At 40.2% G+C, this 27,936-nt stretch overlaps 2 long non-coding RNA genes across 7 annotated transcripts in view; one reads left to right on the top strand and one right to left on the bottom strand.

Annotated features, from left to right (window-relative positions):
* LOC108350096 (uncharacterized) overlaps positions 1 to 9,623 on the bottom strand; it is a 35,567-nt gene extending 25,944 nt beyond the window's left edge. Inside the window, exons 1-3 of one of the 3 annotated variants that reach the window (XR_005501247.2) lie at positions 9,144 to 9,623; positions 6,852 to 7,142; positions 5,649 to 5,827 (exon numbers count right to left, since the gene is read on the bottom strand). This is a non-coding gene — a long non-coding RNA (uncharacterized LOC108350096). The remainder of the gene's footprint in view (positions 1 to 5,648; positions 5,828 to 6,851; positions 7,143 to 9,143) is intronic. The other 2 variants (XR_001836884.3, XR_005501246.2) reach the window with 2 other exon arrangements.
* Positions 9,624 to 10,779: 1,156 nt separating this feature from the next.
* On the top strand, positions 10,780 to 25,994 carry LOC120100933 (uncharacterized). 4 transcript variants are annotated; one of them, XR_010064405.1, is made up of 5 exons: positions 10,798 to 11,037; positions 15,157 to 15,238; positions 17,289 to 17,402; positions 21,729 to 21,828; positions 25,883 to 25,994. It is a non-coding gene; the product is annotated as an uncharacterized LOC120100933 (long non-coding RNA). The 4 variants fall into 4 exon arrangements; XR_010064404.1 differs by having other exon boundaries at positions 21,699 to 21,828; XR_010064402.1 differs by lacking the exon at positions 15,157 to 15,238 and having other exon boundaries at positions 10,780 to 11,037.
* Positions 25,995 to 27,936: the final 1,942 nt, after the last annotated feature.

Raw genomic sequence — 27,936 nt, 5'->3', positions numbered from 1 at the left:
CCACTCAAGTAAGGATAGACCCAAGTTCAAAGAACTCAGTTGCCAAGAGCAGAGCTGAGATAAGATTGAGAACTAGAACATCAGGAAGAGACTCTGACTCAGCCTCTGTGAACCTTGTCTGTGCTAGGCGTCTCTAGTTTTACTGTAGCCTGCCCACTGTGAAATCATCCCCCTAAGGCCAGCTGAGGAGGATAATATGTTAGCGGCAGATGGCAGACCAAAGACTGTTGCATAGACCTGTGGCTTTTCCAGCCTGTGTTCGACAAATATAGACAAACATCTCCCAGAATCCCAAGATTAGAAAGAGAGGGTAAGCCATGCAAAAGTGAAATTTGATGACAAGAAAACACAAAGTAGAAGTTCCCAAGGAAGGGCAGGTACTTAGACCAATGCCATGAACACCGGCTGCTGTCATGTTTAAGACACAGAATTTAAAACGAGAACTACTTTAAAGCAGAGTTTGCCACACAGTCTGGGCCCATACAAAGGTTCTCAGAAGTCAAGTAAAAGAGGTTCTGACCCTAGGCTCAGCTCCATTCCTCAAAACTGAGTCCTGTGAATTTGGGTGAACTGTCAGGAATAAAGGTCTATTTCTTGACATCAAAGCACAGTAACTCTGCATAGCCTGGTGGACACAAATCAGGTAGGTGACTCCTGAGGGGAAAAAAAAGAAATTGGCTAAACTGTACTTCAGAAAAACTCCGTCACCATGACACCCATGAGGAACTGCGTCATCCACATTAGGACCACTGAGTACTCCAGTGCCCACTAGGAGCTGAAAGACAAGTGCGCTGGCATGCCCTGGGGCAGGGGGTGTGTGCGTAGATGATCTGGGACTGATCGTTGAGGAAGTCGAGCATCCTTCTGCAGGCTCGATGTCGCACTATCTGAGATTGCATGTCACTTCCATCATTGGGAATTTTCATTAGTCCAAAATAATTGTCGATAGTTCTAGCTACTCACAGATTAAGTGGCCATGAAGCAAGGATACATAAAGTAATCTGCTCAAGATATTAGGCATGACTTCCAATTGCTACTTTTTAACTTGGTATTTGTTGATTTGTTGATCAACATATATATATATATATATATATATGTGTGTGTGTGTGTGTGTGTGTGTGTGTGTGTGTGTGTATGTATGTATGTATATATATTCACCACGTTCTTTAATTCTGTCACCTGATTATTTGTCACATCAAAACAATGCCTTCCATTAAACTGCAGCAGTACTAGTACATGTGACTGCTGGTGCTGTCCCCAGGGGACTGACTTCTCTATAATGCTCTCAAACTTAACCTCTATACAAACCAGACTAGATCTGCCATAGTTAAAATCGACTAATGCCTCACTCCTACTCAAATGCCTCAGTGACTGGGCTCCAGCCTAAGTCCTGTCCCCATGGTGTTCAGACTCATCCCTGTCATCTATTCTGTGATTTCCTTCTGCCATCAGAACATTCTCTTATTGAACCTTGCTAAAATAATGGAACACTTCCCCTTTCTCGTCTTGCCTACCTTCTGCTTACCCTTCAGCTATCACCTTTGACACCATTTCTTCTGAGAACATCCCTTGATGTTACAAGATTTGTCTTCATCCTTTGCTATAGTATAAGCAATTCAAGTTTGAGGAATGTTGATTGCCCGCCTTTCTGTCTCTGAGACTTTGTTTTGTGCTCGGGGCTGTTTGTCAACTGGATGAGTGAGTAGGTGCATAAACAGATGAATAATTACAATCTCAAACCGCATGAGGTTATTTGAAAGGCAGGATGCTGTGTGGAGGGGGGACGACAACCAAATTAAGTTAATACAAGTACAACTAAATTGTTAATCCACATAACAAGAAATAGAAATAGTGAATGGCAAGCAAAGAATAAAAGCACAAAATAAATGTTCCAGGAGGTCTGTGGACTAGATGCAAGGGGACACCCACGGAAAGGTAAGTGAGGTGTTGGAGAGCAGTGCATGGTTTACTCCCATAGCACCTTGGAGCTGATTCACCCAGACATGTGGGGCTCGCTGGGCTGTGCAGAGCAGACGCTGAGTAACAGAGAGCGACTGAGGATTTGAAGCCGTAAGTGACATGATCAACTTTGCTTCAAAGAAAGATTGCATTGGAAGGTACTATGGAGGACAATTGTGGGAGGGAAAGAGCCATTGGGAGCAACAAAATTAAAAGACCACATCCAAAGTGAGTGATATCACTCTAAACAAAACCAAACAAACAAACAAAACCAAAAACGAAGCAAACAAAACCAGGAAAAGGGCAGGAGAATGAACAGACTCAGGCAGCTGTGTGTAAACACACGTACACAAACACACGCACACGCACACACACACACACACACACGATCAAATTATGCCTGAAGTTTGCTTGCAGGGGCCACTAAGAACTGAGCTGTAAAAAGCCCTACAAATATCAGGGAGGAGCGAGTGTTCACGTATTCTATGGATTTGTTTGGATCAGAGAACAAGGGAACCAAACTCTCACTTCAGCCTTATGAAATGAGTGTATGGGCAAGTGTTCCCTACCTCTGACAGGAACTCAGATGGTTGACTCTGTGACTCTGTTTTGAGATGTACCTTTGTTTCAATTCCTTCCAGATCTCACTTCCTGAAGACTCTGAGCTCCTCTGTGAAGTAAGGTGGCTTTTTCAGCATGAGGTGATGGCAGACAGGGCATGTGCTGACCATCCCACTTCGGGTGGTATGCTTTTCACACTTAAGCACAGCAACACAGCCATTGTGGTGCCTCTGGGTAAGGAGACACCTTCTCCTGTCCCTTCAAAAATGCAACTTCATCTGTCTCCAAATGGCAGGGAGCAAATTCAGCACCTTTGCTAGCAACTTTCTTTTTCCAAAGCTTTTGGCAAATGGTTTCTGACGGAAAAACTGGTTGTGGGTGGAAAGTTGAAATTCTCCCCGAAGCTTCTGACACTTGTTTAGAAAATGATCTCAGAAGTTTACATAGTGAGACTGGAGCTTAGAATATCAAAGGACTGCTCTTACTCCCTGCTCTGATCGTCTCCCGCTTTGTCCTCCGGATCCAGCCTTTAAAAACGAAAATAGAAAAGTGTCTTGCGGCCAGAACAGGGGTGGGTAATGACAGTTTGTAAGCCCTGGAGTGAAAGAGGCTGAGAGGAGGGGCCCACTAGGTTCTGGAGCCCTCCAGGATGTCACAGGACCTCTGCAAAGTGAGACGCTGAGCCTGAGAGCTCGCATGTACAAACCTGCCTGACAGCCAAGGTCTTGTTCCTTTCAAAGCAATCTCCCTTGAGCACTCCAAGACAGGCCGGCTTAGGCGAGCTCAATCCAATTTAATGGATGATTTGACAATGGAAAATTGAGGGAAGAGGGATATGATACATGCCAGATACCAGCCCCGTGACGCTGAAAGGGTGACGGCTGCCATTCATTCACCAAGTGGGATGTGGCTGAAGGAGTCTGTGCACCGTGTGGGGCAAATTCAATCAGAGTCTCTGGGAAGACATAACGTCCATCTCTCCTCTGACCTTCTTGCTGACGTATAACAGTCAGTCCATCTTCGTCTGGTTTGGCACACTTCTTCCAGGACCTGTTTGATCCCAGGCTGGTGAGACAATATGCGTATTTAGGAATCTCCATTCTCACCTGTCTTGGCTGACAGTGTCTCTGTGCCTGGCCTGCTTCTGTTCACACTTTTATTACAATTGCTTTAATTTCCCATTGATAACACCCTAGTTTCATCGGTAAGAAACCGTCCCTTGCTTGGCAACCTTGGACTTTTATTCCCATGAAGCATTCACACTGACATCTCTTCTGGGCATAATACAGCTCAGACACTCAGGCCCATCCTGATCTTAAAGCAAGAGAATGTAAAACACAGTAAAACCAGAATGTCCATTATGTACTTTCAGGCCAATCCTCAGTCTGTAGCAGGATAGATTGTGAGTAAGAAGTCAGAACAGTGAAGCGCTCTGAGCCCAGACTTGTAATTAGGCTGTGCCTTCTTAACCAAGCAACGGCAACCTTCACATGCATGCTCCTTAGTCAGGCTACGCAAACAGAGATGCCTACTAGCTATTGCTAGAGAAGTCCACTAAATCACATTACCGTACTTTAATTATTTGCTATTTGGTGCAAATGACCAATTCTAAATTTTCTATGTCGTATTATGAATGGTTATTAGCAATTTGAGTTTCCAACACCTGTTTTACAAGATGCACTATATTTTCAGCACACTTTAGAGTTTCGCCATTAACTGTTTTAACATTTAATTTGCTTTTCTTAATGCTTAGAAAATAGGTGGACTTGAAGTTAATCATTTGGCTTGAAGTTGCATTTTGATTAACTTTATAAAAAAAATTGGTTATATTACAGAAATATATCCAGTATCTGGTGTAACTCTTTCTGCAATTGTATTTATAAATTGATTTCAAAGAATGTATCCTTTTATATAAAAAGATATGAAATAATCTTGAAGATGCCCTACATATCTGAACATTTTAGATAGCTGTTTGTAGATTGCCGTGATTTACTTAAAAATGTGTGTGTGTGTGTGTGTGTGTGTGTGTGTGTGTGAGAGAGAGAGAGAGAGAGAGAGAGAGAGAGATGTATTATGTGGTATACACATATAATAGGGGTTTTTGTTGTTTTTTTGTTTTGTTTTGTTTTGGTTTTTTTGGGGGGGGAAGCTAGTGAAACTTCTGTAATAACTTTGTCAGTTGCTTCTTTGTTTCTGGAAACTTCTCTAGGGTTTGTCGCTCTGCTTCACACCCCTATTCTCTTTCTATAGCTTTAGGTGTGTTTTCCAATCTTTGTTCACTGCCTTTCATCAGGACACATCTGCTAAGTCTTAGCTCCGGGAAATGAAATACTTTGGCAGCTGGGAAGTGTCCCTTCCAACATCTCCAGGGCCAATGTCACACAGGCATACTCTCTCACAACACTCTTCAAAACACGCAGAAATACTTCAAGGCAACAACACAGGCACCATAAGGTGCTGAAAGATGTTTGGCCGTTTACCCTTAGAGTCCTGATCTCACTCCGTTTGCTCATTACTATGAGTCCTAGAGACAACAAGTTGAGGGGTGGGGAAGCTTGTGTTGCCTTAGGTATCTAAAGGACAGGGACCTGCCCTCATCTGCTTTTGCGGAAAGTGTAAAGGATGGTGTTATCTTCTCTCAGCTAAAACCACATTTTACTCTGACACTTCTCTAAAACGTGGCCTCTACAAGTCACAGAGGCAGACAGGCAAGCCAGCAGGAAAAAAACCACTGAAGGAACTGGATTCAGTTCTTGAGGAAGGCCCCAAGTTTATAAGAAGTATTCATGCCACTAACTTCTCATACTTTAGCTTTTTCCTTACCTAGAGATGAGACAGCTCAGCATTCCTAACTAGGAAGAACTTCATGGCAGCCATCTACAGAACATGGGAAGAGTGATAGGACAGTGCCGAAATGACAGGACACAGCAAGTCTGATGATTGTACTTCCTATGTTAGTATTTTTGTGGTTTTGTTGAATAGTTTCAGAGATGCACTCTCCCAGCAAGGACCAACCTGTCTCTAACACTATTAAGATCACATTTTTATTCAGGGTAAGGAGTCTGATAGAGATTTTTAAGTAGAAAACTCTTGCCCACCACAGTGGTACACTTGGTAGGGTGACTTACACAAGCACACAAACAGGAGCAGAACAGAGCACAGCCCGCTGCGAGATTGGCGCTCTGAAATGGTTGCCAGGTTAATGCACCTGCTATGAACAGGTAACTCACTCTTTAAGCAGAAATTTCCTCCCAAGTACAATGGCCACGATATCACTTGGTTATATATCCAAGCAGGAAAGTTGACCCTCAAAACAAAAATGGGAAATAAAACACGTAAGGTTGCTACATTATTTTTGAAGATGCTGGGATTGAATAAAACATGTCAGTGGTTATTGCTTATGCAGTGTCCACAGTAAAATTGTTTAGGAAATTGTCATATTTGATTGGAAGCCCCAGGAGGAGGAATGGGAGGCAAAACTGAATGAAGAATACCATAAATTGCGGTTGTGCCTGAGTAGCAACTGCACCTCAACCCTACCACGCAGGTGAGACACAACACCAAACTTGACATAGAGAGAAATGCTGAGAGGAGCGGAGGATTGATCACTTGACCCGCATTCCCATCCATCATGGACTTAAAGCAAAAATGCCAAAGATAAAACAAGGAAAAGCTTACAATAAACCTTAGTGATATGCAATGGTAAAAGAACCAAGAGAATCTAATCTTTGCAATGTGATTGGATCATGAGGGTCCTGACATTGTCAATGTATCCAACCATTTATGGATTCATGACTTGGTGCTGCTGTTGCTGTTGGGGTGTGATAGAACTAGACTGTAGAGCCTAGGTGAGAAGCGCATCCCTGGAGACATGTGTTGTTGTTGTTGTGGTGGTTGTTGTTGTTGTTGTTGCTTTTTAAGGTTATACCCATGTCCTGTCCCTCAATTAGCTTATCTCTGATTTTTGGAAACCAAGAAGTGAGCATCTTGGCTCACCATATACTGCTCAACACACTGTGATGTTCCAACTCACTTTAAGGCAAGGATAAGAGAACCAGTTTTTAAAAGACTAAGACCTTCAAAACCATAAACCAAAATAGACTGCTTCAATAGCAAAATAGCAATGAATTGAACAAGTGTCTTGATGCTAAAAATGGGGGAAACAGAAAGTAAAATATCCATTGGATTTGGCCATGAGTATTCAATCCTATTTCCTTACTGGCATTCTGTATGGAGGACAAAGTATTACATTTTAGCACTTGAACATTAGAACTACAGGAAGATGATGATAGGGTCTCCCTTACCCAAGCCAAGGCCAGGAGGATACCTACCTTAAAGTTCAATTCTCTTTGAAGTCAAAAGCTGAGAGGGTAGTTAAGAAGTAACAGCACTGAAGGTAACAGATCAGAGTACATGAAGTTAATTCCCTTAATCAAAGTCAAGCTAAGTGCTGTGATGAGCCTTCATTTCCCAGTGACTGTGTGTGAGATCTATTTCTCAATAATGGAAAACCCATTGTCCTTCTCAGGTACAAGTCATGCTTCTTCTCTAGTCTGGAGCTCCTGTCTTTACACACGCCCACGTATACTTCTGGAGTCTGTGGTTCTCTAGAAAGTAGGAAACTAGAAAGTGAAAGAAAGTGAAGAAGTTTTAAACATGCATGCATGCATTTTTGACCCACCCACTGCCAAGAACTTGGCTATATATCTCTGACCTATATGCAGAGGGGTTGGAAAAATGCAGTTTCTGATTAAGGAAGAATTTCCCATCGAATTCTATGCTGCGAAGGAGAATATGGCTCCTCTGGTAGTATTTTCTAACTCTCCCATGCAAGCCAAATCTAAACAACTCAATAAGACAAGACACTGGTGGTCATAAGAGCTCAAATGCCAGCTCTGCAAACAGCCCGAATGCAAATCACACTCTCTGGAATAGCCATCCATCCCAGCTGGAGGCATGACCCAGTTAATTAAAGTACCGGAATATGAATGAACACAGGGAAACTGATCAATGAGAGAGGAAACCCTCGCATGAAACCTAGGATCCTTTTTCTCTTTCCTATCTCTTTCTCCCATCTAAAGAAGGGATTCCTAGCACAGAATACAATCCAAATGTGAATTAATATCACCAATACAAAAAAAATTTCACTGGACTTGTTCTGAATTCGATGATGAAGGCAGCACACAATTATTTTCGATTGGACCAATGAGAGTGTGCAGGGAAGTCTCTGAAGACTGTCTGCTCAGTGCCAGTTGTTAATGAATCCCATTTGTCTTTCTTGATTAAGTCTGCTATTACCCCCGTTTAGTCCTGTCACCAGCCCTTTAGCAAGGATTTTCATATCACTGTTTAGATGAGAAATTAGCCTATGTGAGCAGCACTCATCCATCAGAAGGCCGTTTATTTAATACAGTTTACAGTTTATGAGTTCAAAAACCGTAGCCTCATACATGGGAGATGGATCACTGTCCCAGACAGACAATGAGGGGCTTCAGTTCACTTGACAGGCATGCAGAAAGGACTCTGACTATGAGATTTGCCCTTAGAGGTGGTCTGCAGTTCCACCAGCCCTCAGTATGGTGTCAGGAGGCTTCCATCTCTGGTTAGGGAGTCCCCTTTGGTTTAAGTAAGTGCTTCAATTTAGGGGCTTAACCACACCTCCTTCTGACACTGTGCCCTGAAGGTGCAAAATGAAATTTTAGAACAGACTCGGTCTTTGTGCTGGAAAATCATTTTTCTTGTGCAACACATCTTAAACCAGCTCACGTAGAATATTTATCTGATGCTTTAAATCATAAAGAGCCAAGATGTCCTTGCAAACTTTACTTTTGCAAAGAGCAGTGGGGTTTCCGTTGAATAGCAGCACACAAGTCAGTATCAGAAAGAGGACAGAGCATTCTCTGCATCAGCTATCACACACAAAGAATATGTGTTTCCTGTAAATATATAAATATATATGAATACATAGAGTCTTATAGCTATATGAATCCAAAAACTAAATTGTTCTGGATTCTAGGATCATTTAGAACAACAAAATTGGTAAAAAGAAAATCTTTTATTTACTTGATGATAGCAAAAATTAAAGATACATTAACAATCCAATTTCATGTTACAATATACAGAACAAGCCAGGCTTCAAAGGATGCCTCTGTAACAATATTTTATTTTTCTTGGGGCTCATCTTTTTCTACACACCAGTAGTTTGGCAATAAAGTGTGTAATTGGTGCATTGGTTAAGTTTTAAAAGCTGTTAATTAATTAGCACACATATATTAGGGGCCCTCAACTCAGGCTCCATCCTGTCATTAAATTTTGGATCTTAACTCTCAGATCTGAGGAGAATGCTTAGATGAGCTCATAAGCCAAAGAACACTGCCTCCTAGCAGAACGATCTCTCCTGCTCCCATCGTCTTTTGCTGACTGGAGACACATAATTCCAACCTCTGATCTGTTCAGAAATCTTAAAGTCCATGCGTGATACTGATCCTGTTTTAAATAGTCAAGTTTTCACCTTAGAGTTATATCTTTATGTCTGACTTAGAGGGAGTCTTTCCAAAGGCTCACCCATTAAGACTACCCACCCTTACTTTGTTGTAGCTGTTGTCTAGCAGATATGAACTCACAGTGAAAAGTTAATGAATGAGTGAAGAAGGGAGAGGACTTAGGTGTCGCGCGCCCAATGTCCCGCCAGCAAGAACGACGCGTGGCAACAGGATTCTTCTGCGAGCAAGCCTTTACTGTGTTACAGCTCTTCTTAGTGTTACAGCTCTTCTCAGTGTTACAGCTCTCTTGAACAGGGACCCCGAGCAGCAAAATCGCTCGGCTTATATAGACAGCAGTATGCTAATTATCTCTCAGGGATTGGTGGGGCTTGGATCACCCCACTACTTGTCCTCCAGGGATTGGCGGAGAATGAATCACCTCATTAGCATATTAACGGTCAACTAACACCTGGTGAATAAACCGCACATGTGCAGTACCGCTGTTCACCACTAGAGGGAGCCCTAGCAAGGGGACAAGCCTGCACATGCGCAGTAAGTCGTTTATATCCAGACAAGGCTGGATGTCGGCGCCATCTTTGTTTCGCCGCGCCGCTCTCTACACTTAGGCATCCATCATTCTTATCCATCAGGTGTTACTACTACCTTTGATGTTAATGTGTACCTTCCAAACCATATTGATACATGCCCAATTACTATTTGCGATGTTCATTGGTCCCCAGCAATAAGCAGCATGTACTGCATATGCTGTCCTATGATTTGTTTTATTTATGCAATGCATGGCATAAGCAATGCTTCACTTCAGCACATTCACACAAATGTTCTTTTATATATTTATTTTCACATGTGCACCTCTGTGTATACAGGTGTGTGTATGTGTGTGTGTGTGTGTGTGTGTGTGTGTGTGTGTGCATGTACTTGTGTGTCACTGTAAAAGTGTGGTTGTCAGAGAATGACTTACAAGAGTCAATTCCAATTCTCTTCTTCCACGGTGTGAGCCCTGGGTGGAACTCAGGTCATCGGTCTTGGCCACATCTGCCTTTAACCACTAGTAAACCACCTGGCCCACCTTTAAATAATGTTCTTATTGGGTGATAAATGGATTTATATACTTTATAAAACAATCCTCTTTTGAATGGCACTTAAGCAGTCTCTGTATCTCTTCTAGATACAGACTTCTTCTAGAAGAAGGCACCAGCGGATAGTATTCAACTTCTTCTCCTTGACCATTGGAGTTCACTTCAGATTTTCTGAAAAGAAAGCAATGCATTCAGGTGTCACTGACAGATCTGTTTAAGAAGAAATAGAGCTGAGCATGATTTTATTTACTTAAATACACCATAAAGCTCAATTTTGCACAGGCTGACATTCTGGAGATAGATTTCTCTAACTCATAATGGAAATTCAAATACAGAACAAAATATTTAAAGTGAGAAAACATGTGATCTCTCACCTGCAGACATTTTCTCTTGTGCTGAGCTAAGCTGTTCAACAACTGTCTGGATGCGAGAAAAATTTGAATAGATATCTCAAGAAATGCTCACAATACTGTGCAAAATTCAGAGAAACAAATCAAAGGACTGATTTAGTCTTGAACTTTTCCATCTGTTAGAATATGATGGTTTGTACGGCAGTAAGGAATGAATTTGTGGATCCCATAATTTTAACACAATGATATGGCTCTTACTTGTGGCAGAACCTTGCCCTAATAAATAAAGATTTCAAGGGGCCAATCACTGGGTGAGTAGGCGGAACTTCCGGTTCAGAGAGGAAGAGGGGAAGCAGGGAGAAAGATAGAGCAGCCCGAGATGAGAATGGAGGCCAAAATATAAGTAAGCTAGCAGAGGCCCCCGGTTCAGATGGCGGATCCGCTGGAACCCGCTACCAGAGGATTTATAATTTAGAAGAGTTTACAGATTAGGATGCTAGTTGCTGAGCCCAGCAAGTTTATGAGGTGTGTTTTTTGTTTTTGTTTTTTTCCTTCGCTTGGCGACTCTGTGGGGTTCCAGAGAGAAAGGTAAGGTGGCAAAGCATGGGTTGGCAAGAAGTGCACCCCTACCAGCCGTGGGAATTTGGAAGCATGGGGCTGTCATGGGAACTTAGCGAGTGAGCTCCGGGTCAGAGAGTCTTCCGGACTGAGAACAGGCCAGTCTGCCCGCCGGTGCCTTCCGGTGGTAGCATGGAATTCATATTAATTTTTATTTCACGCTACACTCATTTCAGGCCAGTGTCGGCCTCTGTTCCACACAGACTTGTGGGAACTCAGACTAATGGAAACTAGTCCTCGCATTGCACCTTCTAAAGCACGTGGCTGCTTCTGTCACTGCGGCAGGAGAAGGGAACTAGGAAATTGTGTTGACTATGTTTGTTTCTATACTACAGTAGCGGCATGAGGCTCTACTTTCTTTAACATCAATATTACAACACTGAATGTTCATTCCCTGGGATTGTTGTCTCAGCCACTGCGGTCTTTATGCATGGGCCACCATCCCCGACCACCATGCTGAGACTTGGATGTTGCAAGAATGAAACTTACTGGGACATCAAAATTGGCTGGTTCATTTGTTTAACCTTTAATGTTGGTGATCTGACTAAGGTTTCCGGCCCTTTCTGTAGATCTGAGAATATTCTCTCCTTAAAATTACACTAAAACCTTTTTTTGTTATACAACCTACCTATCATTCTTTAGAAATAAAGTGTTTGCTCATCTCTGCCCTCACAATGGCATGGCTGGTAGAGCATAACAGCCATACTTCTTTCTGAAATTCTACCTAAGGTTCGAAGATGGCTTGAATGTGGACTACAAATTCACATGTCTAAGTTTGGTCCTTATGTAATGCTGTTGAACATACAGTGTTTTTAGACATAGGACTTTGCAGGGGACTTGCTGTCCCCAGAAAGAACAGATAGAGTTTGGGGAATCTTGAATAGTTTCTATGACCTCATTTCTTTGGAAAAGAGCAAGCCTTGTCTCATTAGTCTCTTGCCCCTGCCTTCCCGTGTGATCTCTCTCTTTTGTGCCTGCTCCTACTACATTCCCATCTGCCACAACATCATAGGATTGGTCAGAACTGAGCCAATGTTGAAACTGTGCCTGCGGATCTACAGAATCGTGAGCTAAATACATCTATTTTATTCATAAAGTATCCAGTCTCAGTGATTCCATTATAGTAACAGAAACCATACTAGTGCAGGCCTATAATGTATAATGGAAGGGCAGAAAGGAGCAAGGTTTTCTCTGTCATCGCTCTGTACATCCCTGACTATGAAAAGATATAAATGAAAAGGTGAGTACTTCCTCCATGAGATTCATGCCACTATCCAATCACTAGACCTCTCTTTCCAGGCTACTCATTATTGCTACTCCCATAGTTCCAAGTTGGGTAAGCCTGAGGAGTACTCCAGGTACTTTCCTCCTCCAGTTGTGTGCTTAGCATCTCCCAAAATTAATATGAATTCCATGCTACCACCGGAAGTACTTTCCTCCTCCAGTTGTGTGCTTAGCATCTCCCAATACTATAAATGCTCGTGAGAAGGGATGGAATATCTGGTCAATACCAACTTAATATCTTTATAGTCTATAACTGAACTACATGGTGTCTTCAGAAATAGAATCTTATCATCAAGTTCTAGAGGGTAATTGATAGCACTGGGAAAATAACCTATAATATTGGAAGGTCTATGGGAACTCACTGGCTAAAAAGTTCAAAAGAAATAACCCATTCCTTTTGTTTGTTACTCTTATCTAGTAGAAGCACTGTAGCCCTGCTATAAGGTAACTCCAATATATATGTATATATTGTATATGTGTATATATATATATATATATATATATATATATATTCCATATGACTTTTGAAAGGGGCATTTAGTATTATTAAAACCTCTCTGTGTTCTGTGCTCTATCCTGCCCTCCCATGACTCCAATTTGATCATTCCTGATCCATAATCCTCTTCTAACCCTTTAAACCAGAGCAGTCTATCTCCTCTCTCTTAAAGCCCCTCCCCATGACCTTTTAGTAATTTCACAACTTCTGTGGGTCCCAGTACCATGCATGCCGTCCTCCAGTACTATGAAAGCTATCCAATAGGGATAAAGCTTCCAGGTCAGCATCAGCCTAATTTCTCCATGTTTTGTGACTTAAATATGGAGTAGCTTCAACAGTAGTGTCTTACTGTTATGTTCTAGAGATTAAATAAGAACAATGCAATAGCATGTACTTGTCAACAACTTAAAAAGGGTTAACTTGTTTCTGTTCCTGAGGTTTTTATTTACTAGCATGTAGTATATGGGTAAGTAATGCCCTAGTAATAGTACTGTTGCCTAGTAAGAGTATTATTCCTGTTACAAAAAAATTTCATTCAACATACATATAACATGAAAATGTTAACACACACACATAAATTCTAAAAAGTTTATATGGTAGTAGATATCCATATAGCTTTTTCAAAAGGCCGTCAGGATTATTCCTCCCATACCCCTTCCTCTGTTTTGTCCTCCCATGTCCCATCCCATAGCTTCTGGGAGAGGAAAAGTCAGTTTTTTTAAGAGTGTAACCCCCAGGTAGTGCAACCAAGCTTTAGAGGATGGCTCTGCATACAATAGTATTTGAGTGGCACAAATTAGACTCAATAAAGAAAGACAGAGAAACTGAGACAGAGAAACACGGAGAGAAATGGTTGGGGGAGACAGAGACAGAGGAGCAAGTTGGGTTCATAGGGAGTTTGTAGGAAGTGTCTCTGGGAAGACTTGAGGGAGGGGTCAATATGATCAAAGCACACTGTATAATATTCTCAAATAATTAATAAAATGTTTTTAATTGTTTAACATCTGACTAATTTCAAATTACACATTGCAATATGTTGGGGAATTAGCTTTAAAAACACATTGTCTGAATTGATACATTTCAAAGGCCTGAAATGAATGGCAATTGTATAAATAACTGTTTCTATTTAAATAAATGGTACATTCTGTAACACTTTAAAAGAAAATATTTGAAAACTTATTTTTTTAAACTTGAAGGACCTCTCTAGACAATCGAATTTTTTCTTAATGTAAATTTATCCCAGTGGGAATTCCCTGAAAATTCCTCCTGGTGGCTGGAACATGTTTTGCTGAACATGTTCACTTTTTCCCCCCAGAAACTCTTAAAACAGATGTTAAAAAAAAAAGTCTGGCTGGAAAAAGAAATTAAAATTCACCCTCAAACAACTCATGGATCCTTTATTCTCCAGATTCCTTTATGTTTCTTCTCTTTACTACTTAAGATTTTCTAAAAAAATTCTTTTCAAAAAGAATCATTAGGAGACACGGATACCTCATGCAAAAGAGCAGAACGTGGAATTGCTCTCTTCAGGAAGCCCCAATTTGTGTAGAAACTACCCAAGTTAAAAAAGAAAAAAAAAAGTGAAACGAATTCATCTCCAAGAACAGGCGTTGACCTTTCTAATGCTGTTCTGTCACAGATGTTCCTTCAAGCTGTGAATGCTGGTATTGATTATTATGAGAGCATGGTACTCAATATAGGTCAGTGGCATGATTTGTTGTCACATCAGAAATAAATGACTTGCTGGACAGGGTTTGAGGGAGGTAGAATGGGTTGCAGAAGCTCTCATGCTGGGATGCCCATGAGGTGCTGAGTCTGGAGAACAGATAAAACAAAGAAGTCAGGAGACTAGACAAGGGTCAGGGACGTCAGACGGCATGGAGTCAGAGAGGCAGGAAAGCGGTACAGCATCTGGTCAGCGCACAGAGGAGACTGCAGAAGCATCCGGAGATGCTGTAATCTGTCTCGCTAACATACTCATAGGGGGAAGCTAGGGGTTCAAATCTATCAGGAAACTAAGCCCAGGAGCATCACACAGCAGACTCTTAGTCAAGGTAGAGATGTTAGTTGGGAGGTGGGGGGTGGACAGTGACCTCATAGCTCCAGTCCGTTCCTTGTCTCCTATAAACTTCTATTTGTTTGCTACAATTAAAGCCATGAGCTTGTTTACATTCAAGCAGCCCTATTTAGGGAAAATGACAGGAGATGGGAAGTCAGCCACTTTGCATCTGCGTTACAACACATCATAACATTGCAACTAACCACAGTCAGTTAGCTTCGTTGGGTCATGATTTTCTTTATCTGTGCAGTGAGGACATCCAAGCTCTTCTCTGCACTTAAGATACCAAGAGCTCCAACTGTTCTGAGTTACCCACTTTACATGTCTGGAAGGTGAGAGCAAATTTTATCTGTTGGCACTTGAATTTGCATCGTGTCCACTTCCTGAACGCTTGCTCGTGTTTGGATGACAAGAATAACAAATGCAGCAGATTCATTTGGGGATTTGGTGGGAATATCATTATGAAATCTCTAGGTCTTATCAAAGCCAGCCATGACAACTGCTCCTACACCTTCCTGTTGGACTCATTTACCAATGAACATATTTTTTAATAGAAAACAAGAACATTTTAATTGCCTCTGCTACATGCTTCTATTTTGTTTTATGTGTGTGCTCACAGCCAGACCCTGGTGGATAATGTTAAAAGATGGATATTTTTTTCCCTGGGCATTTTTCCCTTTTTGTGTAAATTATATAACAATTGCTTTGGGGACTGTGTATTTGGACTAGCCATGAAATAATCAAAATTGCAATGCCGTCTGGTGGCAACATTGGAGTCTTCGAATTAGTGGCTATATTAACCACTCACCGTTCCAGGCGTCCCACTCCTAGCTGGGTCTAATAGTCTTGGTCATTGGGGGAATGCATTCTTTTTGGTTGGTTTGAGGGCTTTTCAAAATAATATTTTGGATGTGACTGGCTCTATCCCTCACAACTATCTCTTCCTTCTGTCTAATGCTCTCCAAATAATGGTGATAAAGTGAATTATTTTGTATTTCCTACTACAGAAGAACAATTCTGTTGTTACGTCCTGTAACTGCATTTGCCAAATTATATTTCAGTGCTTCTTACCCATATTTACATAGTCTTTGGTATGTTTATGATATACTTGACACAGAGGTCTTACAAACCACCAGCTCACAAAAGATCTCTTCAAAATTACCCGCAAACACAACGCTGCATCCACTTAAACAACAACCATCTTTGACTTCTGTCTTGGCTGGTTTTCTAGGTTTTAAATGAAATTTCAGCTACCATAGGTTCTAGATTTCAGTTCAGTTTTACTAGTGTCTCTGTTTCTCTGAGTATGTCTCTGTCTGTATCTCTTTCTCCCTCATATTTTTTTTTCCAGAGGTGAGGACCGAACCCATGACCTTACGCTTGCTAGGCAAGTGCTCTACCACTGAGCTAAATCCCCAACCCCTTTCTCCCTCATCTTAATTGCTTTAGATCTATCACGTTAACATTTCAAACCCAACCGTTTTATGACTGTGCAATATTTTCAGAATATATTATGCTAATAGGACTAATTAATTCCCTGGGAAACTTTCCCAGAGACAGTGATAGGGAACTTGATAAAGACACCAGCTCTCCATGGTGAGCAGATCCCTTCCCTTGCAAATCTGATGCCTGCACTGCTGTCACTACCACAAGACTTGAGTGTGTAAATCCTGCCTCTGATTTTTACTAATGATAAAGTACTATGTCATTTAGCTTTAGTTCAAAAGTCAACCAAACAATAACTACTCCAAAAACTATTAATGAGTCGATGAGCAAAAGCCTAATAATTTGTGGTCCAAAGCATAACCATGATCTTAATTCCATTTTGTCCTCAAGCCTTTTCAGTTCCCCCACCTTCTCTTTCTCTTCTGTATGCAAACCAGAATTTCCCAAGTTCCCATCCCATCTGGACACATAATCCACAGGATTTGGACATTCCTGGAAAGGCGTTCTATGGTTTTATGATCTATTGATCACAGCAATATCCGATATAACCAATTGAAAACTAATATTCCCCCGTCTTTTTCTCTCTGTACTATTTTCTGCTGTTTTGTTTTTAATTCTTGCCTTTTTATTTTTATTTTATATATAGTTGTGCTGGGTATTAAACACAAGGTTCTGAGAAAGCTAAGCAAGTGCTTTACCCCTGAGTTACACCTGCAGCTTCGCTCTGGATAATTTTACTATGAAACAATCCATACATTTATAGTGCAGGTTAACTTTAAAAGTATTACACCATTTTCATGATACATTATTTTCTAAAGATTTATTTATATTTTTAATTATTTAGGTAACTGTGTGTGTATGTGTGGATCTATGCATGCTCAAGCAGGTTTCCTCAGAAATCATATCTATCTACTTCCCCTGGATCTGTTGTTACAGGTGGTTGTGAGCCACTGGGCATACGGGCGTTGGGAAGCAAACTCAGGTCCTCTACAAGAGCACTACTCACTCTTAACCTGTAAATCATTGTCTCCAGATCCACATGATATAATGGTATGTAATTATAAGCTATAGAAATTGATCGTCACTTAGTCAAAATAGCACTGTCATATTTGCAAGAAAATGTATCAATATCATCAAGCACTAAAAATGCCCTTTGGAGCATATAACAATACCAGCATACCTCCTCACTGCTCAGAGGATTTTCCCCATGACTACAGTTTCTTTTCACTGAAAGATTTCTCCCTTTCTCTGGCTACATAGAAGTCCCTAAAAAGATGATTTGTGCACAGGATAGAGATAACTTCACTATCTCATTGAAATAAACAAGTTAAAGAGACAGCATTTTCTACCACATATCATATAATGCCAACATGTTCAGGTATCTTGCCATTACCCAGTACAGAAGCTACCTTATGGGATTCATGATTAACCCTTAAGTTATCTCTTGTAAAATTAGAAAACTAAGCCCACCATAAGCAGATTGGTACCAGAGCCAGTCAGGAATGAAGGCCCTCACAAGATTGCCCTTAGAAGAGGTCTCTACCTCTGAGCTGGCAGAAATCACCTAGAACCTTCATTTTTTATTCAAATAGATTCTTCGGGTTGGTATTTATTTATTTGTTTGTTTGTTTGTTTATGACATAATACTATAGTTACATCAATTCATCCTTCCCTTTCCTTCCTCAAGACCCTCCTAGCTACCCCACCTACTTTCACATTCATTGCAAAATATAGAAGCCATTGCAGAAGAAGAAACAATAAAAATACAGAGTGGTGGAGCCCACCCTCAATGGATATTGCTACAAATCAAGACCCACATCTAAGGCATGGAGAAAATTGTGGAAAAGGAGACAGCATGACTATCAGAGCCAGAGGATTGGGTCATTTCCTTTTTTTTTCTTTTCTTTTTGGTTGTTTGGTTTGTTTTTGTTTTTGTTCTTAACTCTTATAAGGACAACATTTAATTGGAGCTGGTTTAGTGGTTCACAGGAACATGGCAGCATCCAGGCAGGCATGGTGCAGGCAGAAGCTGAGAGTTCCACCTCTTCATTTGAAGGCTGCTAGCAGAGTACTCACTTCCAAGCAGATGAGGATCTTAAAGGCCACTCCCATGGCCAAGCATATACAAACCATCACATTCCATTCCCTGGCCTCCATAGGCTTATTTAAACATGAGTCTATGGGGGTGGGGGCATATCTAGCCATAGCATAATAAAAAACACATTTAGTCCAACTTCCAAAGTCCCTGTTGTCTATAGCAATCTCAACAATGTTAAAAGTATAAAGTTCAAGGTCTCTTCTGAGATTCATCCAGTCACTTAACTGTAATCTCCAAAGCAAGACAGGAAACCAGCCTGGCAAACTCCAAACTCATCTCCATGTCTGATGTCAAAGTGGTCTTCAGATCTCCAACTCCTATTTCCTCCTTATTGAATGCAACAAACTTCTTTCTCATGGGATGGTTCCATACTAATGAGCAGCTTTCCTCAGTAGATAGCCCACAGCTCTGGCATCTCAAACATCTTGGGATCTCCAAGACAACTTCAATGTTTCAGCTTCTTGTTTCAATGTCTGGGATCCACATCTGATCTTCTAGGCTCCTCCAAAGAGTTGACATCATTTCTTCAGCTCTGCGCTCTGTAGCACTCTAAGCTCAGGTTGATCCATTCCACTGCTGCTGCTGTTCTTGGTGATCATCCCGTGGTACTGGCTTCTCCAATACTCTGAGGTCTTCCGATGAAATTAAGCTTCATCAATAGCCTCTCATAGGCTCTCTTCATGGTGCCAAGCCTCAAACCCTTTGCATGACTCCTTCAGTCCTTCCTGTCAACTACAACTGAGGCTGCACCTTCACCAGTGGCCTTCCATGGCCTCTCACGATGCCAAATCTCAGCTGCTCTTCATGACTCCTTCATACCTTCAAAACCAGTACCACTTGGGTGACTCTTACACCTTACCAAGTACAGCTGCATGACAAGATACAACCTTGGCTAATCTCTGGGACACAGCTTCTTTGTGTTCTCAGAAAAACACTTCTCAGAAGATTTCACTTCAGTGATGCTGGTCTCTTCTTAGTCACCGCTAATTTCTAAGCTCCAGTTAACCAGTATCAGTTGTCCCAGTAGTTCCTTCTATTCTGGACTCTAAAGCCAGAGCCATAAATCTGAAGCTGTAGAGCTCTGCTGTTTGCAGGAGCTGTAACATGGCCCCCTTGTTCTTTTACGTTGTCACTAGCTTTCCGTTTTCCAGTTCCTTCACTCTAATTTTCTGTCTAATTTACCGCCTCTTGATAATGTTAAAAGTTACACACACAGTCTCACCAACATCACTGCTTAAACAGAAGCTGAGCAAGGACCCAACAATAGATCTGCGAGAGTGTATAGGGAAAAGACCATGAGGGCTTAGCCCTACACAAAGAACTACAGCAACTGAGGAAATACTGAGAATAGGAAAAACCCTCTTCCCCAGGAAAGAGCATAGCAATTAGTTGTTCAATGCCAAATGATCAGCTCTAAGGTCATTCCTATTGTAATTTCTCTTTTTAAGCAGAGATAGGCTATCCCTTCTTACACAGTTCAGAGGTTTTCCTGGGAATGACTGTTCAGCCATGGTCTATATAACTACATCTCTCTGGAATTTAAAGGGACTCATCTGATGAGTTCTATTCTAGAGAACTGTAGTGGTTGTGATTTGAAGTGGTTAAGAAGCAAGCATGTGTCTGTCATCTTGTCTTTGTCCATCAACTAGATGGATGATAAGACCTCCCAAATGCTAGGAATGGCCAAAACAGATGGTGGATGAGCTCTGCATATCTCAATAATAAAGGGAAAGACTGGAAACCAGGATGGCACTGTAAGGATAATTAGGATTAATAATGTACTGCACTTTGTTCTTAAAGTCAGAGACGTGTAATGTGACATGTCCCATTAACTGTCAACTTGACACAGCTCAGAAGTAGCTGAGAAAGTCTCAGCTAAGCAACAGTCTTTATTATGTTGGTTGGTGGGCACATCTGTGTGTGTGACTGTCTTGAGTACCAGTTGATGCTAGAGGAGTCTAGTCCACTTCAGGCAGCACCATACCTAGGCAAATGGTCCTCCAGTGTAAAAGAATCCTACCTAAGCTTGAGCTAAGCCACTGAGCAAGAAAGCCAGAGGGCAAGCAATGTTTCTGCATGGTCTCTACTTTGAGTTCTTGCTTTGAGTCCCCGTCCTTACTTCTCTCAATGATGTGATCTAACTTGGAAGTATAAGCCAAATAAAGTCTTCCTTCCCCCAAGTTGCTTTTAGTCAGAGTGTTTTTATCACAGCAATAGAATGAAATGAAATTAGAATTACACTAATACATATGATTCCCTCCGATGTGTTTTAACACACTGTGAATCACGTACCCCAAAATTTATAACTGCCTTTAATACGTCTGACTTCACTTTTATTCTCCTTGCTCTCCTGAACTCATTTTCCCACCTGCTCTTTTGAAGTCAGCATTCTCTGGTGATCTAATGTACACCCCATTGCTTCTCTCTCATCAATATCCCTGCATCACTAAAACCCATTGTTGACTTCCATATTTTAACTCTTGCCTAATTTTTGCCATGTAGTCTCTGACATCTCAGACCTAATTTATCCAAAACTGAACTCAGTAGTTTTCTTCTTTCGTTTCTCCACCTCATTTTACCTTTTCTTGCATCCTCTGTGTCAGTAAAGAATACCATAATTCCTTCAGAAATAACAAGAGCACTACGCAGCCTCTTATTCCCTCATTTTCTATATTAGGGCATTACCAGTTCTGAAAACTTTCCTTCCTAAATAGCTTATGGATCCCCTCTCAGCCTCATTCTTCAGAACATTATTCTAGTTCAGGGCCATCATTTCTCATCTCGGCAGTTCCAAAGACTGCCTAGTAACATGGATTTGAAATCAGAACATTTTTCAAATCTAAATTCAGTTAGCTAATTCTTAGCTGTGAGATCCGGTTGAAGATAACTTGTCACTCTAAACTCATATGAAATAACAATCCTTTGTAAATGAGGCTGATACAGCAATGAAGAAAGTCAGACAGAAGAAGGAGATAGCAGACAGCCTGGCAGATGCCACGCCGTTAACTAATGTACCAGGACGCAGGTTTCAAATGTATTTCCATTTGCCCAAAGGGAATGGTCAGGATGCCAAATTGTGTCATTCTTTAACCATCTAATGTAAATTAAAAAGAAGAAATTGTATATGAAAAATAGACAGGAGTAAAATTTATAGAAACTAGAGTGATAAGGAACAAATTAAGTGTCTATAAATCCAGGCAGCAAAAGATAAGCTAAATGAATTTGTTTTTTTTTTTTCAAAATTTTAGATGTTCTTTCCCCCTCCCTTCCTCCCCCAGTCCCTCCCCCCCCCTCTCTCTCTCTCCACATGCATATGCAGGTTCCGAGGAGGTCAGAGGAAGACATCAGGAACTCCAGGAGCTGGAGTTACAGATGCTTGTAAGTCACCTGATATGGTTGATGGGATAGGAACTCCAGTGCTCTTAAAGTTGGAGCCATCTTTTGAGCCCTAATTTGCATTTTAAATAGCATTTCTTTTTAAAGTATATTTTAAATCTCATTATAGTTTCTTCTTCAGGATACTTTCCTCTAAAAGAAAAACCCTTTATTTTTTCTTATTTTCTCTTTATTAGATCAGCATATTAAAAATTCAAGTACTAAATTAGTGATTATCCAAATTTAACACAAATCATACTCACTGCATAATGGGCAACTCATTTGTTTACTTACAGGACATGCTTAACAGCTTTAAATAGGAAATTAAAATTAACTGAATCTTCTTTGCGAGAGAACACACTGTGAGGATATTTTAGTTCTCATTATCATCCATTCTTCATACCTCATCCCAGTAATACTTTCCCCACATCTTCCATTTCATCAACGTGATATGCTGAATAGACAATGAGTATGTTCAGAAGGAAAGAATGGTTAGCAAGAAAATTACTGAGGAGAGACAAAAAAAAAGTGACCTGTGTCTACCACTGGTCAGAGATTGTAGAAATGGATATTATAAACTTCACGTTTGATCCTCAAAACCATACTACTAGTAGTAGAAGTAGTAGTAGTAGTAGTAGTAGTAGTAGTAGTAGTAGTAGTAGAAGTAGCAGCAGCAGCAGCAGCAGCAGTAGTAGTAGCAGCAGCAGCAGCAGCAGCAGCAGCAGCAGCAGTCACAAGAATAAGTAAGGTGTGATGAAGTACATGCTTTGAGTATATACCACATACCATGTGACATGGATAATTACTATTTTACAAAAAAAGACCTAGAGACAGTAAACTTAATCTCTTTACCTGAAGTCATTTAGAAAAGGTATTAGTTTGCTAGAGTTCCATCTACGTTTATCTGACACCAAATTCTACCAGCTTCCACTGTTCTGTGGCTCTTCAGACTATTAAAGGATTTGGAACACTGGGTGTTTCACAGATCTGCATCCTCCCAACATTGTATGTGAATATTTTTATAATGAAAGACACGGTAGAGCCTAACGTTTAGATCACCATTTCTAACCTTGCAGTGTGGAATCTACTCTGAAAGAAAACAAAAACAAACAAACAAAAAACAACCAGTCACAAACAACATCCTTGGTTGGTTCTTCATTCATCATGCCCTCCCTACTTGTTGAACAAGTATCCCTTAGTCACCTATAATCTAGTCTTCAGACCTTTTACAAAGTAAAATCTCGTTTGTATGTCCATGCCATGGGGTGGGGTTGGGGGGTGGATATAAAAGTAACAGAAAATGAGTGGTTAGTAAATAAATTTTTAAATCAGAATCTTTCTGAGACACTGATCTCATTAGTTCACCAGACAAACTTCTACTAAATCTATTCACAATTTTAAAAAAAATTACCCAGCTAGTAGTATTGAACTGTGCCTTAATTAGGGCAGCCAAGAATGTCTTGTATAATTAACTTGGATTTGTTTATAATTGTTTCCTTGTGGTTAGAGCTGTTTTCCTCTTATAAATGGGACAATGATGGTGGTAACACTAACCTTTGATTTCCACAGGAAAGCAACTAGGGGTAAACAGAAGCTAGGCAGTTTTAGGAACACAAAACCGAAGGATGTGAAATATTGAATCTCTTTCTGTGCTTCAGTTTTGCCTCAGGAGGAAAGGGTTCCCTGACCTTTAGCATAACCCTCAGAACTACAAACATCTCAGCTCTTCATCATCCTGCTGAGTAAAACCATCCCTTCACTTTTGGGAAGTGAAATAATGCCTTCTCTAACTGAGGGTTGTGCCCTCTCCTCTCTAGAGAATTTGTTCATCTGGGTACTTGAATGGTTAGGACCATATCAACAATCTCCAATATGCTACTGAATTTGTCCAAGAAGAAATTCTACAAGAGCTCTGCATGGAAGGAGAGAAGTATGGTGTAAAGAAGAAGGACTAGGAAAGGAGAGTGATTTTTCAGTGCCCCCAGGGTACTACCATACTGTAAAGTTAATCACTAGCAGGCTAAATCATGTATTTCTACCATATATCTTCACTCCTATTATAAAAGCTCCCCAAATAGCCATCTGTATCTATCACTGTGATAACCATTCTCTTTCCTTCCCTTGTCTTCCTCATTGATACCAGAACACTTCTATACTGACTCCCAGTGGTATAACAAGATCTCCTGTGTTTGCTTTATACTTTATCAAAACTTTAATAAAGTCCCCATTAAGTTATTTTAATTACAATGAGAGTGTTATACCCATTCCTCACCGGAGTCTTAAGTTGCCAAGGTGACAGTCCAGATGACAGTGCACACAGTGTGTATACTCATGTTTTCCCCTGTGAATCAGAAACCAGCAGGAAATATGGGATCTTCGGTTGTAAGGATTCAAGTACTCTGCTGAATAACGTCCAGTAGTCCTCAGTGTCACAGGGGCAGCGGGATAGAAACAGATACCCTAACTCTAAGAAACACGTGGCCAAGATGTGATGAGTAGGGTTTTTTTTTCCTGTAGATGTTGATAACTGTGGGAGGTATAACATAAAAATTCAGAAGTTTGGACAGGCAAGATGGCTCAGTGGGTAAAGCTGCTTGGTCAAGCTTAATGGCCTTGAGCTCATTACTTGGAACCCCATAGTAAAAGGAAAGAACAGGCTTCCACAAGTTATCCTCTGACCTCTGCAAGCACAGGCACACACACACACACACACACACACACACACACACACACACACACGTCATAAAGAATAAAAATACAATATTTTAAATGTAGAGGCTCTGTAAATTCTTATCACATCCCTTTTGTGTGATGTTTCTTTGAGAGAAAGGTCAAAGGAAAAGAAGTAGACTGGAATGAAAGTGATAGAAATCTATTAAGGCATCCTCCTCTGATTTCAGCATGATGTGGGGCAATTGTTATGTACTTCTATGTACCTAGTTTCTTCCCTCCGGTATCCCACAGCCCAGCAGATAGAGAGATTGCTATAGAAAGAAAATTCATTTTTCTCTGTGTAAGAAAAGTAATCTCAAATGACTTTGTAGCAAGAGTAATCACGTAGGCAAGTCTAGAGGAAGCACATCTTGTTCATTAGCTGAAAAATAAGATTCCAGAAAAAGGAATAGCTGGGTCAAATAAGAAGAAAAATTTTAAAGGTCATTGAAATGTACAAAAATTATGAGCAGTTTGACACATTTTAAAAAGATTAGATTTATAATAATAGAAATAAGTCAAGCATAAGGGTCATGAAGGAGAATCTCTAAAGATGAGACCAGAAGGCTTAGAGATGACTAAAGAATAAGGGAGCAGTGACCTACCAGTGTCCTGTCAGCAACTATATCCAGACTTTATGGAAAATGAAGATTCTGTGACAAAACTTTAAGAGATTAAGGGAACTAAAATTGTCTTAAGGAATGTAATTTCAGGGGGCTCAAGAGATGATTCAAAGGACAACAGCACTTGCTGTGCAAATGTGAAGACCTAAATTTGAATCCCTAGCCATGTAAAAAGCCAATAGTCTTCAGACATACCTGTGAACACATTGTTGCAGGGTAGACTCAGGCAGACTCCATAGCTCACTGAAAAAAATTAGCTTGGGCTACATAAAACACAATCTCAGAGAAATAAAAACTAATAGCAGTAATAATAATCCTCAAAATTAAACCATTATCTTATTAAATATTTAATGATGTAATGTTGAACCATTACTGTGGGAAATGAAAGACTGCCCCAAAAAGGATACAGCATGTTACCAATGGGTATTTCTGAGTTGAATAGATGATCAATAATCTCATTTCTACTGTATGATCTTAACTGCATTCTAGATAATTTTGATCACATATCAATTTCAAAAATTGTATGGAAAATCTGAATGCAAAAATGTATTACAAAACTATAACAATTAAGGTGGTTTGAAAACAAAGCAAGTCAATTAGTCCCATGAAACAATATCTAGAAATAACTTACATGTTGTCTTTGAAAACTGACATAGTGTAACCAAGTAGTAATTTTCATTAATTCTTTTTTTTTTCTCTTCCTTTTTCTTTTGCTAAAACAGGCTGGCCTTCAAATCTTAGTCCTCATACCTCAACCTGCTAAGTGCTGGGATTACAGGAATGGGCACCAACTCCAAGCAAGAATGGGTTTTTAAATAAAATGTTATAGAATAATTGTGTGTTCATAATAAGAAAGTGTCTAACTAAAGCTTCCTTATACTAAACAAAAAGCCAGTAGCTGATGGGAATGGATATAAATGGAAGATTAAAAGACAAATATTTCTAGAAGATAATTTAGGAGAATATTTTCATGACTTAAGGGAAGGCAAAGATTTGTTAAGCAGAAAGAAGAATACATTAATCTTGGGGATCAAATTAAATTATATTCAAATTAAGAATGTTCATTTATCAACTATATCAAAATTAGACTGAAAATTCATTTAATAAGAATTAAAGAAGCTACTTCCAAAACATATATTCAACAAAGAACTAATACTAGAATATGTAACTATAGAGAGTGTACTATTTTTATAACTATTTTAAAACATGATAATCAAGTGGTAAAATGGACCAAACATTCATCTCCAAATAAAAGCATACAAATCGTAGAAGACATAAAAGATTCTTCATTTTATCAGTTACCAAGGAAACACAAGCTAAATGTCCTTTAGGCACCCTTTTAATATAAGGGATTGTTGTGGAGAACATAGCTGTGGTAAAAAGTTCATCTAGTGTACACAAGGCCATAGGCTGGATCCCCAAGACATGGAGGTACCATGGACCTGTAATCACAGCATGATATAGGCAGAAGGATCAGAAGGTCACCTCATCCTTGTCTATTGTAAATTCAAGGCCAAACTGAGATACACGAAACCTTGTCTCAAAACAGCAATATTGAAATAAATAAACAAATAGGATTGAGGGCTGTATAAATTCAGATTTGTAAAAACTAGCCATTCTTGAAACTTGCTGCTGAGCCTGGTGATAAACAACCACTTCAGGAAACAACAACAAATAACAACAATAACGAAAAGTAACCACTTCAGGACGTGTCAGCAATATATAGCTTCTCTCATTTTGGATTTTCTACCTAAACATTCACTTCCCTGCAAACCAAGGCAGCTTTATCACTTCTTTCATATCACTGCATCTTTCCCTGATTTTTCTGCTGTCACTGAACTGTCAAGGGATTCCAGGACAACGTTAGGAAGCAAAGTGGGAAGGGTCCTACCTGTCCTGTTCTTAGTAGGAAAGCTTCTCGTGGCCAGCAAATGGCCTCGGCTTAGAGAGGGGTTCCTGAAGAGTGTTTGAGGGGTGAAAGAAACGATTCAGAGTCTATATTGGGTACAAACTGACAGTTCTCTAGCCTGCTAAAGATGGCTCCTAGACAACTCTCTGGTTGAGACAGTTTCTCTTGCTAGAAAAAATTCGAAAGCTCTCTGAATTGCTCATTGGGTTTTCTGACCAAAGTTAGCAAAGCTGCTAAGAAAACATTCTTGGGTTTTCTGACTGAAATCAGAGAACCCGCCAGGCAAATTCTAAAAGGAAAATTGCAGTAGCTCTCTGATAGCTCAAAAGCCAGATGTTTAATTATATATCAATTCAATCATTTACCTAGGTTCCCTTTTATTATCCCATGGATCAGCATTTTATGAACTTAGCCTCTTGATTCTTAGAAAAAGACAGCGATTACAATTTTTTAACATACCAAATGAAGTCAGAGATCTGCCTGCCTTTGTAAGCACAGACAATAAGCTAGGTGGGTGGGATCTTGCTCTGAGATCACCATTTCTACCGTGCCTATGCCTAAACTAGCTCTGTCCCAGGCTAACCTTTAACTGAGACATCTGCCTGCCTTTGTAATCACAAAACAATAAACTTAGCTGGGTGGGATCCTGCCCTGAGATCACCACTCTCTAAATCTCTGTGTCTCCTTCCTTAATATCTTTCTGGCAGGCTGGTTCATAGTGCAGCTGCCTCTGTTCTTTTAGGTTCATGAAGCCCCTCATATAATTAATATTGCATCCTTATATTTTGTATAGTTGAGAAGTTATATATTCTTGAACTCAGGCTTTCAGAGTTCTTTCCCACAGGTGAGCGAAAGAATATAAGGTGG

The sequence above is a fragment of the Rattus norvegicus genome, chromosome 2 (genome assembly GCF_036323735.1).
Source record: "Rattus norvegicus strain BN/NHsdMcwi chromosome 2, GRCr8, whole genome shotgun sequence".
Taxonomy (NCBI): Eukaryota; Metazoa; Chordata; class Mammalia; order Rodentia; family Muridae; genus Rattus; species Rattus norvegicus.
This window is presented reverse-complemented; position numbering and strand designations above follow the sequence as displayed.